Source organism: Rhinoraja longicauda, chromosome 10, assembly GCF_053455715.1.
Source record: "Rhinoraja longicauda isolate Sanriku21f chromosome 10, sRhiLon1.1, whole genome shotgun sequence".
Lineage (NCBI taxonomy): Eukaryota > Metazoa > Chordata > Chondrichthyes > Rajiformes > Arhynchobatidae > Rhinoraja > Rhinoraja longicauda.
The window spans coordinates 35,156,465-35,169,904 of NC_135962.1; positions in this window are offsets into that span (position 1 = coordinate 35,156,465).

Genomic DNA, 13,440 nt, shown 5'->3' on the forward strand with positions numbered 1-13,440 from the left:
TCAGTCTGAAGAAGGATCTTGACCCGAAACGTCACCATTCCTTCTCTCCAGAGATGCTGCCTGTCCCGCTAAGTTACTCCAGCATTTTGTGTCTATCTTTGGTTTAAACCAGCATCTGCAGTTCCTTCCTACACATTTCAAGCTGGGAGCTGCGTTGAACACGTACTCCAAAGTCAGTTGCAACTACAGTTGCCCCATAAAAGGCGATGCTGTTTTTGTACGTTTTGCACTTCAAAAGCAGTACAAAGCTTCATTAGTACTTCATTAGTCTACTTGCAATCACCTATGGAGTGCTGGAAAATACATAGACAGCCCCATCAAACACCATTTATTTATCACCATCGCACCACTTCTCTCTGGACTTGTCCAATATGGAGTTCTTATCAAAAAATGTTATCTTGTAATAGTATCAATGGCCCCCAGTAAAACAATTCAAGTCATTGCAAATAGAGTAACTTCCTTATTCACTGGATCCTTTCTATCATAAAGGAAGGTACTTGTTGAGAGCCAATCATTTCAAGGTGTTTGTTACAGGGATTCTTGAGACAAACGCCTGGGCCCAGCTGTCTTAGCTTCATAAAGGAGTTCTTTCCATGATTTCATAAGCGGGGATACTTGCTGTTGATTTCATACTTTGTTCTATTTGCAACATCCCAAATTTAAGCAGTCCATGCACACATAGCGAAAGGTAAACATTCTGTCTTGTGCTGTTAAGTGGCTAAACTTATGCACTTTAATGACCTATCTCAATAAAGAGTCAAACCATCTCCCCAAGACACTCAGTGGTCAAACCACATCCTTGGGGCCCACCAGTGAACCAAGTTAACTGGCATAATCAAACCCAGATTCAAACCTAATTAATCATACAGCTCAGCATCTACATCACATTGCCTCGGGGAAAGCAGCAAACATAATCAAGGACCTTTTTCACCCCAGTCATTCCCTTTTCTATTGAGTAAGAGTGCCCTTCTGCTGGGTCCTTTCTGTGGGTCTTGGGTGATATGTCCCTTCAAGTGGATTCTTGTGTAATGTGAAAAGACTGGTACGCGGATAGCTACCACATGGTCCCCAACAGAGGCAGACCAGTGCCAACAACTGGATCCCATGACATTTGCCAGCCTCTGACTGCTGCAGAGGCTTGTACCTTCTCTGCCATTGTGAAGCTGAACCTGCTGGCCAACCACCATCTTCTACCTGCTTCACATTTGGGGTCTTTTTCGTGGGCCACACTTTGTCATGAATTTCCTCTTTGACCCACTCTTTATGGGTGATCCTGTCTGCATCATAGCTGCAGATCGTTTAGCTCTAAGGATCAGAGGCACACAAGATGTTCCACTCCAGCAAGATGGCAACTCTCACGAGAAGGTAGAATATACAGAGGCTTGAAAGCATGTGACACCAGTTCCAGGAACAGCTTCTCCCCGCTGTAATCAGACTACTGAATATAAACAAGTATAGATCTGATATTCTACACTCGTATTTTTCTTTGCTCTACCTATTGTACTTGTGCAGGGCTTGATTATACTGTTGTATAGTATGACTTGACTGGATATCATGCAAACAAAAGCTTTTCAGTGTCGGTACATGCGTCAATAATATACCAGGTACAGGGCCTCCAGAAACATGTAAGGATTTGTATTCTGAGGTGAGTTACTCTTATCTGCTCAAATCTGTTTCAACATATTCAAGGCACAAATCAGGAGTGCAATGGGACCTTATCCATTTACTTGGATGAGTATTGCTTCAACGTTCAAGATATTCAACATATCTGGGAAGCAAACTCTGAAATATTTAGAATATGAGCACAAGAGTTGACATTTGCCAAGACTACTCCAAAGATTTTTGAACTTTCTGTCCAACAGCACCGTAGAGTACATCCATCACCAACACGTTACAATAGTTGAAGAAGGTTGCTTATCATTAATTTCTCAAGAGGAATTACAGATAGAAAATCTTTTGATAAATTAAGTTATTTCCATTTTAAATGATGCGTTGACAAAAAGTGAATAAATTAAGAAAAGTGTGATAGCAAAAACATAAGAAAAAGGAAACAAAGTCTTTTGCAAGGAATTGAGTTAAAATAAATAGCTTTAACAATTGCACTCGTATTGTGATGTCTTCCCTGAATGCAGAGATTTAAAATTAACTGTTTATTAGAAACCCACACAAACAAAAAAGTACCAAACGCAAAAGGAACCAATGCCATAAACAAGTGAGATTTTGTCTCCTATATAATCGTACCAAAGACCAATGGTACTTTAATGTCACCTATACCTAGGCATAGTGAATTTTTTTTTGTATAGTTCAGTAAAAATCTTAATGTACATGGGTACATTCAGGCTTGAGTACAAGAATGGGACAGTAGCAGATTACACTGAGACAGCGCACAAGAGTGCTATCTTGTATCCTTCAAGTTCAGAGTTGTTAAACATGTTAGAGTCTTAACTTGGCCATTAAGGCCCATTGTCCTGGTGGTGGCACTGGGTTGTAGTTGCAAGGATCAGCCTGCCCGAGCAATGGTGTCCTCCACTGCCATTCCATGCCACTGTAGGTTGTGTCCAATTCGCAAGCTGGACAACTTAGAGCTGGGTTAGATCTAATCAAGCTGCAGGGAATCCAGCAGCCCGGTCTATCTTTATACTTTTCCATAATTGGCCAGACTCTAAATGAAGATGCAAGAGACTTCAGAAAGTAGAATCTTGAGCCAAACACAAAGTGCTGGTGGATATCAGCGGGTGAAGCCAATTCCTATGAGAGGGGAGGTGCAGGGAGTACATCATACCCGGGCCAGGGAGCCAAAGGAGGGGGGGCCGGGAATTTCCTGAAATCTCAGAAAATGTTTGCATATATTTTGTGAAGACCAGCATTCAGATTTTGTGTGAGCCTATATAGTTTTATATATCGTAATTTGTAGAAATTATGATCCATAATATTATGTAGTGTTGGGAAATGTAGAGGTATAATGAATAATATTATTTGCTTTCATCATAGCATCACTGCATCAGTATGATTTAATGGGCAAGCCATTCAACCAGTCTGAGACGGGCCTCCTGCCCGCATCGCTTTTGTTCGATTTTGTCTGGCATGTCCGCAAAGTATTGATGAACCCTTTAATGGGATATAATAATACCTACGTATGCATATTATATATAATTATCAAATACTACATTACGTGCCTTTTTTAGATGAAATATTGCCTGTAGATGCATTTTAGTACTGGCATGAAGGCAGAATTTGTAATCATGTTTGATGCAGACAGCTAGTTTATTACCATGGATGGGATTCACATCGGTAGTCTGGTGTAGTGACTGGGGATCACGGATCAGCATGCTGAGTAGGCTATATTTACGACAATACATGAAGAAATAGACAATTAGGAGGTATGTTACTGTTCCTCACCAACAGGCATGTTTTAGGGAATTTGAGATTTTACCAATAAGACACTGAATATTCCATGCCAGACTTGACAGGACTAGCCTTTTGAAAATTAATATTTTAGTACCGACTTAATTCCAAGTGCCTCTTTGACAAATAGGTTGGGCAGTATGACGATAGTTGTTTCACCTTGCAACTTGGCGTAGTAGCCTTTGATCACCCCAAAATAAGTCAGGCCTATAGGATTTAGGCTTGGATAAAGACGAAATGCAGCAGTAAGAGCAAAAAGGCAGCAAGTATGCACAGAAACGCATCATAAAAATGGTATTTGTTCTTTTTGAGTTACCTGATATTTTTCTGTGTTGCTATCCAAGGAAATACTGCCACTTTCTGGTGCGTGTTGTCACTGCCGTATAACTAACGTAACAAATGTATTAACTGTAACCTATATTACACATTATTGCAAGAGTTCATAGCTTTTCTAGAACTTTGGCCTAATAATGATAACTATGATCGCCAGCTTGCCTAAGCCTATTCAAAAGAACAGGCATCACATATTGTACGTTCTGATAAGCCAATGATTTTATGCTACAACGAAACTTAAGTAGGTATGCAATTTGTACGTGAATCATGAAAAGGAAAAGTATATATTAATATCTATCTATAATCTACATATTTTATTACTAAAACTCTCGGTTTGTTTGTGTGTATGTGTTTATGTGTGTACCATGCCCTCTACACGGCCAAAATGGTACACGACAGCGCGACAATTTTAGACCCACCCTATTCACCATTCCCCCGTGGTCTGAATAAACCAACTTTTGTTGCTTTTTTAAAACAACTTACCTAATAAACTTTAAATGTGCTTTCCCCCTCCCCCCGGGAGGACTGGCGCCCGTCCCAGCGCGCCCCGCGCCTGACCTTCCTCCCGTGATGCAGCGTGTGACAGAGGATCCATAAGATGGCCGTTCCCGCAGATCGCAGCCGAGCAGCAGGAGAGGCTGCAGCTCCACACCCGGCCCGCCGGAGAAATGGGGCCAAGGTCAGTGCCTTCTCCCTGTCCATTCTCGCCCACCCACGGCCCTGGCAGATACTCCGCGCCCGGCAACGGGTCCATGCAGTCAGGAGACGCTTCGGTTCCATGCCCGGTCCTCAGGAGAAACGGGGCCGAGGTGAGTGTCTTTTCCCTGTCCCCCCTTGTCACGGGGGCACTCCCCACCCGGCAACAGGTAGACGGTTGGGCCGAGGGAGGGGAGGGGAGGAGAGTGGGGTGGAGGGAGGGAGGGAGGGAGGGAGGGAGGGGGATTGGGGGAGAGGGGTGAGATGGGGAAGGGGTGATGGGGGAGTGGGAGGGGAGGGAGTGGTGAAGGGGATGGGGAGGAGCGGGTGCTGCACCAATGCAGTAGACGTTTGGTCGGGTCCATTTGGTCTAGCAGACCTCCCAACCCTTCTGAATTTGGCGGAAAGTTTCCACATTCTTATTTCATTTCCGCCATTCTGATTTCGCCTCACATTTTTCCGCAAAACTCGTGCCTTGCCGCTGGCCCGGCTTCGCCACTGTACTCGCCTCGCCGCTGCCTAGCGTGAGGCCCGTTGATGTTGAGAGGGGATGGGGGGGGGGGGGGGGGTTGGGTTCCAGGGAGGGGGGCGTGGGAGTCGAGGGAGGGGATTGGAGGGAGGGGGAGTGGTGGGGGTGGGGTTGGGTAGTGAAGGGGGAGTAGGGGTGGGGGGGACATGGACCGTTGTGATTTGCTGGAGCAAGTATGTCTTCAATGGAATTAGGTGTGTGCAGTTTTAAATGAAAACTGTTGGAAACCTCATCCCCAAACAAGGAGCAGTTGATTTGGGTAATCATGCAAAGGATTTTGATGAAGGGCCAGATGCAGAAAATGAAAATGGAAAACAAAGAAACAGACATACAGGCGCATGTTAAAGTGAATTTGGAAGACGAGAGGAGTAATCATAATGTAGGCCTTGACATTGGATGTATCATAACCGAGTTTCCATCTCAAAAGGAAACAGAAAGTTATGTTATGAATAAGTCACATCCCTCTGCCTAAAACATTCCCAAAAGACACCTGCAATCACATTTTCCCAGAAAGCATACTGAAATTTCAAAGCACCAATGGAGAACTAAATGTAAGAGACTGGCTTGTCTGGAGTCAACAGAAACAAACATTATATTGCTTTCCATGTCGATTATTTTGGCACGAGACATTCAAGACTAGCACTTCTGTGTCTAAGTCTGCACTGGGATTTGCTGAAGGCTGGGATTCTAATGGGAAGTGGCGGAAACTTTCCCACAGGATCCCAAAACATGAAAAGGGCAATAGTCACAGAGAATGTTACCTAACTTGGCGAGAACGAGAAAGGCGCTTGCTGTCTGGGACAGGAGTTGACACCATTGGAGAAGCATCAATCAAAACTGAAGCTGTGAAATGGTACAATCGTTCAAAGCGCATCATCGATGTTGTACTTTTCTTGGGAGAACGTGGTCTGGTATTTATTTACTGGTTCATCCCATCGAATTGGTGATTCAAACAATGGAAACTTTTTAGGACTCATTGAACTGCTCTCCTGGTGGGACTCCATCCTTCAGGAACATGTGCTAAGTGTAGTCACAGAAAAGGAGTGAGCGGCTTGTAGTTCATTATCTGGCCCTGACTCACAAAATGAATTTATTGCAGAATGCTCGAATCTTGTGAAACAACACATTTTGCTTGAGAGGCAATCTTCAAAGTACTTTGCAGTAATAGTAGATGCCACACCAGATTCCTCCCATATTGAACAACCAACATTTCTTTTGAGATATATACATTTAAAAGAAACGCAGTATGAGATTCAAGAAAGATTTCTCAAGTTTCAGATTGTCGCAACAAAAGAGGGGATGAAATTGCTCAGTTGGTAACTGATACATTGAAAGAACATGCTATTCCTCTCAGTGATTGTAGAGCTCAAGCCTAAGATAATAGGGCAAACCTGGCTGGAAAATACAACGGCGCACAAGCAAAAATACAAGAACAATGCTCAACAGCAATTTTTTCACCTTGAGGTTGTCACACACTCAACTTGTGTGGAAATGATGCTGCTGAATCCATTACCTGAAGCAATAACCTTTTTCGGAACAATTCAAACTGTATACCACCAGTCTTAAGTGGTGGAAATTACAACAAAGGCGCATTGGTTGTTCTCTTCATGGTATGTCTGAAACAAGATGGTCAGATTGTGTTGAATGTGTAAAGCCTTTTGCCGCTCACTTGCCTGGCATTAAATTAGCATTGGAAGACCTCTTAGAACTAAATTTGACGGCCAAAATAAGAAATGAAGTCCATGGAGTTTTATTATTTGTGACATCTTTTGCCTGTGTGTTAATGTCAGCTGTGGTACAAAATATTAGCTGGCATAGATTTTTGTAACAAGGTCATCCAAGCTAGAGATGCCACACTGGATATTGAAGTAGCAAACATAGAAACTCTCCTCACAGGTCTGACAAAACTTCGAAACAACTGGAAATCCATGTGGAATGAAGCCAAATTGGTTGCGTCAAACCTAAAGATAGAAATAAAACTCTCCCTTAGATGTGGTGGAGTTAGGCGAAAGAGAGCAAAGCCACATGATGACAGCACACCTGATGCAAACTTGGAGGAAATGAACGACACAGATGATACGCCAGAAGAGGCCTACTTCAGAAAGTGTGTTTTATTTTTTGGCAGACAATGTTATAGCAGGATTAACTGTCCACTTCAATGCTGTTAAGCCGTTGGCAGAAAATTTTGATTTCTTGTGGAAATATCTCACCATGTCTGAAAGTGATGTGGAGAGAAAAGCTTTATCTTTATCAGAGCAATATCCTGCTGACCTTAACGGTGATGATTTTGAAAAAGAAATGCAACATTTACTCACATTAAGCAAATTTTGTAAATGCACAGTTAAAGCCATTAGATCTGTCAAACTTGTTAACAGAGTACAGATTTGGTGACCTGTTTCCAAATGTTTGTGTTAGCTTAAGATACTATTAACAATTCCAGCAACAGTAGCTTCTGCAGAGAGGTCATTTAGCAAACTCAAGCTGATTAAGAATTATTTAAGGTCTACAATGTCTCAGGAATGTCTTGTGGATTTGGCCAGGCTAAGTATTGAATCAAACATTGCCAGAACAATTAAATTTCATGCTGTGATTCAAATGTTTTCACAAAAAAAGGCCAGGAAAGCTTTTTTAAAGTAAATACTAAGCCTATCTACTTTTTACTAATAATTATGTCTTCTGATGATCTGATCTGCATTGCAATATAAAAGGATGTTTCAATGTGAATTATTTCTCCTTATCTGTATTGTAGCATAAACAAATGTGCTTTCTTCTTTCTGATCCTTTTGTTTTATTTATTTATTTATATTTATCATGGAGGGAGTTTCGGAGCATAAGGCCTCAAATGCAGAAAATCAACAGAGCGCTCCATTCCATCTTCCTTACCCTTTTTGGCCTTACAGGCTACAGCTTATGGCATAAAACCATAGTGGATACCATCAGGCAGCATCTCTGGTGGGAATGGATCGGTGATGTTTTGGATAAGGACCCTTCTTCAATTCTAATGTAAATGAATTCCATTACTGCTACTCATTTTGCTTGCCAAATTCATTCATTTAAAGTCCATTGAAGTCCATCTCTTGGAGTGGGCTTGCAGTGTAATGATTGAGAATGTTCTCCAGACTGCATTTCCAAAAAATCTGTCCTTTGCTCTGTTTCAACCATAAACGTCACCTATTCCTTTTCTCCTAGTAACCTAGCAGGTTACTGCAGCTTTTTGCGTCTTATCTTCTGCAATTCATTGTATAGGAAAGAACTGCAGATGCTGGTTTAAATCAAAGGTAGACATAAAATGCTGGAGTAACTCAGCGGGACAGGCAGCATCTTTGTTGATGTTGGGTTAATAGAAATTCCCTTCAACTACTGCCTTGTTTTCAAGAGAGAGTTAGATTTAGCTCTTGGGGCTAAAGGAATCAAGGAATATGGGGGGAGAAAGCGGGAACGGGCTACTGATTTTAGATGATCAGCCATGATCATATTGAACGGCTGGATCGGAGCCGAATGCCCTACTCCTGCACCTATTTTTCTATGTTGTTACTTTTGCACTTCTCATACTCAAGTACATATTTGCTCTTCTATCTTTGGATCTTATAAACACAGTTTAGGCATATAATTGTTTTTTGTTGAATGCACAGGCTTATTGTTTTTTTTCCGATATTCCATTTCTAGCCAATTGCTAGACAATCTTGTTTTTTTAAGTTCATTTTGGTGAAGCTTGTCCCATTTGTCTGCAATTTCCCCTTATACCTCCAAACCTTTCCTGTCGATATGCCTGCATTAATGTCTTTTGAATAAATTCATGTTCGCATAGAAACTTATTTTTGCAACACCCCATGGCTATTACATTTTCATTGATATAAGCTAGTCTCGTGCAGATTCTTGATTTGATCCAGTTACCCCTTTCAAAGTGTATTCGTTTATCAGTTTAAGATCTGTGTTGTTAAGATTCTGTATATGTTAGTACCTCATTTAGCACTACCCTGCGTTGTGCTGCTTTACGATAGCCTTCTTTCATTTTTAAGCCGCCTTTTGGCTGCATCAATGTTTAGACCATTGTTAAAAAATGCAGATAAGATAAAAGCATCTGTCATGACGACCTCACAGTTATTGAAAAAGAAGGTGACTCAAGGAGCATATTTTGGGGAAAATGAAAGATGTGCTTTGCATTTGGGTGGATGACGAAAAACTGTTATAATGAAGACCCTGTAGAGTGCTGTTTCATTCAGTGCTCCCATTTTCTAGGAACATATTTACCAAGAGCTTATTAAGGTATTACTGCACTCTTTGATTCTGTAATAAATGTGGATCTGTTGGCATGATTCTTAATGTTGAGTAGTGGCATCGATGCACTGAGATGTCCCAGCCTATTTACAATTATGAGGAAGTGGGACAAGAGAAATATTACAAGTTTCTTGTTTATTCGGTATCTTACAAAATAATTCTGGATACAGATGCACCTCGACTTATGATGCTTCAACTTACGATATTTCTTGCAAAGGTTGGGCAACGGCAGCTCGCTGCTGGCCACGTAATCAGGTGTATTTGATGCATTTTTGACTTACGATACTTTCGATTTATGATGGGTTTATCGGAACGTAACCCCATCGTAAATCGAGGAGCACCTACACACTGGATATCTCTTGTCTACAGATAAATTTTATTAAAGCAGCCAAAGGTGCAGGGTGAGAAGTAGGCTTGGCAGATTCAAGAAGTGTTGATGTATTGTCATGAACAGAGGCCATGGGAGTAGTTACCTTACTGAAGAGGTAAACTAAACAGGAAAAGGATGCTTGGGCATATTTTATCAGCAGAGAAAATGTGATGAAAGGATGTGACCTACTGCAGCAGAGAAGTCGAGTAGAATATGGAGAGACTCATGGTACCACTACAATTTTCTTACATTATGTGGAACCTGAAGTGTACTTTCAAAATCTCCAAATGATGCCAAATTAAATATGTACTTAATTCTGAGGACTGTATATTCATGTATATTGCCCTGGTGGACATCAAGGCTGATAAATCAAAGTGCAAAACAGCAGAATTATGCAAGATTGTAGTGTGAACCAAAGAGAGTAGATCGGTTAGATGTTATCCTTGAGACAAGATCACCCTTGTAGGAGAACCACGAAGCTTCAGTCAAGGGCATACTCTTGCAGTGAGAGAAACTTGGGTTGTATGCTTTCTGTTTTTGCTAGCGGGAATTCAGAGGATTGGGCAACTTTCAAAGGACAACAGAAGATAGCAAAATGGGCAATAAGAGCTGAAAAGATGAGGTACGAAGCAGAGCTGGCCAAGAAAATATAAAGAAGGACAGTAAAAGCTTCTTTAGGTATGTTAAGAGAAAAAGATGAGTAAAGACAAATATGCGTCGCTTGAAGGCAGAAACGGGTGAAATTATTATGGGTAACAAGGAAATGGTGGAAGAGTTGAACAGGTACTTCAGATCTGTCTTCACTAAGGAAGACACAATCTCCCAGATGTACTAGTGGACAGAGGATCAAGGGAGACAGAGGAACTGAAAGAAATTTGCATTAGGCGAGAAATAGTATTGGGTAGACTGATGGGACTGCAGGCTGATAAATCCCCAGGGCCTGATGGTCTGCATCCCAGGGTACTTAAGGAGGTGGCTCAAGAAATCGTGGATGATTTGGTGATCATTTTCCAATGTTCAATAGATTCAGGATCAGTTCCTGTGGATTGAAGGGTAGCTAATGTTATCCCACTTTTCAAGAAAGGAGCAAGAGAGAAAACGGGAAATTATGGACCAGTTAGCCTGACATCGGTGGTGGGGAAGATGCAGGAGTCAATTATTAAAGAGATGATAACGGCGCATTTGGATAGCGGTAACAGGATAGGTCCATGTCAGCATGGATTTATGAAGGGGAAATCCTGCTCGACTAATTTTCTGGAATATTTTGAGGATGTGACAGGTAAAATGGATGAAGGAGAGCCAGTGGATGTTGTGTATCTAGACTTTCTGAAAGCCTTTGATAAGGTTCCACATGGGAGGTTGGTGATCAAAATTAGAGCACATGGTATTTGGGGGTAGGGTATTGACATGAATAGAGAATTGGTTGGCAGACAGGAAGCAAAGAGTAGGAATAAACGGGTCCTTTTCGGAATGGCAGGCAGTGGAGAGTGGAGTGCCGCAAGGCTCGGTGCTGGGGCGGCAACTAATTACAATATATATGAATGATTTGGATGATGGAATTAGAAGTAACACTAGCAAGTTTGCGGATGTCACAAAGCTGGGTGGCAGTGGGAACTACGCAGAGGATGTTAGGAGGTTGCAGGGTGACTTGGACAGGTTGAGTGAGTGGGCAGATGCATTATAATGTAGATAAATGTGAGGTTATCCACTTTGGCGGCAAAAATTAGGCAGATTATTATCTCAATGGTGTCAGATTAGGTAAAGGGGAAGTGCAACGAGACCTTGGTGTCCTTGTACACCAGTCACTGAAAGTAAGTGTGCAGGTACAGCAGTGAAGAAAGCTAATGGCATGTTGGCCTTCATAACAAGAGGATTTGAGTACAGGAGCAAAGAAATCCTGCAATTGTATAGGGCCCTGGTGAGACCACATCTGGAGTATTGTGTACAGTTTTGGTCTCCTAATTTGAGGAAGGACGTCCTTGCTATTGAGGCAGTGCAGCATAGGTTCACGAGTTTAATCCCTGGAATGGAGGGACTGTCATATGAGAAAAGATTGGAAAGACTAGGCTTGTATTCTCTGGAGTTTAGATGGGTGAGAGGGGATCTTATCGAGACGTATAAAAGGACTGAACAAGCTAGATGCAGGAAAAATGTTCCCAACGTTGGTGGAGTCCAAAACCAGGGGACACTGTCTAAGAATAAAGGGGAGGCCATTTAAAACTGAAGTGAGAAGAAACTTTTTCACCCAGAGAGTTGTGAATTTGTGGAATTCTCTGCCACAGAAGGCAGTGGTAGCCAATTCACTGGATGAATTTTAAAGAGTTTCTCTGAGAGCTCTGGTTTCCTCCCGCTCTCCAAAGATGTACAGGTAGGTGTATGTAGGCTAATTGGCCTGGTAAAATTGTAAATTGTCATTGGAGTGTGTAGGATAGTGTTAGTGTGGGGGAGATCGCTGATTGTGAACTCGGTTGGCCGATGGTTCTGTTTCCTCCCTGTATCTCAAAACTAAACTAAAAATCATTCCCAGTTCTCTGATGCCTTGTGTTGCAATGCACATTCTCTCCCAGGGATCTTGTAAATGAGATGAGTTTTCTGATTACACTATCTTTTCAGAAATTGAGTTCCAAACCCCCCATCTTTGGGGTTCAAATTCTTCAACTATGAATCTTAATGTCTGTTCATTGTATATTTGCCTTACAATTTTGACCAACTGTCAAATTGTTCCTTCATATCCAGGATCTCCTTATAACCAATTCTTTAGTCTAACTACATCCTTGAATCAGTAATAAAAAGGAACTGCAGGTGTTGGTTTATACCAAAGATAGAAGTGACATGTTGGATCTGAAGAAGGGTCCCTACTCGAAATGTCATCTATTCATGTTATCTAGAGATGCTGCCTGACCCACTGAGTTAGTTAATTTAGTTTATTGTCACGTGTAGCGAGGCACTGAAAAGCATTACTCCAGCACTTTGTGTCTATCCTTGAATTAGCAATTGGTGATGAAATTATACATAGTACTGTACCTGTTTTATATGGTCCTAGCAATACCCTTCCTGCTTGTTATCAGCTGAAGCATAGAATGCATGTCACTTTAACTACTATATCTATCCTATAACCGCAGAGGCCTGTGAACATTTGTTTTAAATTTATTAATTTGCAACATTTCATTGGCACCACAGCATTTTGAAAATCTGTGATTCCTCCCGCACGGAGGAGGCATTTCAAAATCACCTATATCAGTGGGTCTGGATCCAAGATCAGACTAGGAAAGAATGGCAGACTTCCCTACATTGCACAGGTGAACCAGATGAGGGTTTGTGACATTTGGTTATTTCACAGATACCATTCTTCATATTGACCTTTCATTCCACGTTTACTTAACTACTTTAATTTGAATTATGTATTTCAATACATAATGTTGTTGTTACGATGTTGAAATAATGTGGTTAATGGATATGGTGCCTATTTTAATCAATATACAGTAGTTTTACAAATTAACAAGTGACTGTGGCATTACTGAGTCAGCACGCTTGTTAACACACTTGTAATGGCAAATGTCTCTTGCTCCTCCACACTGCCCCGGTAAGATGGTTACTGAACGATTGGCTACCATTGTTCACTGACTGCCTTCTTGGTTAATTTCTTTGTAAAATTGCATTATCCCAGACCTCCCAACCCTTCCGAATTTGGCGGAAAGTTTCCGCTTTATTTCAGTTCCGCCATTCTGATTTCGCCTCACATTTTTCCGCAAAACACATGCCTCGCCGCTCGCCCTGCCGCTGTACTCGCCTCGCCGCTGGCCTGTGGGGGGGCAGTGGGGGTCGGGGA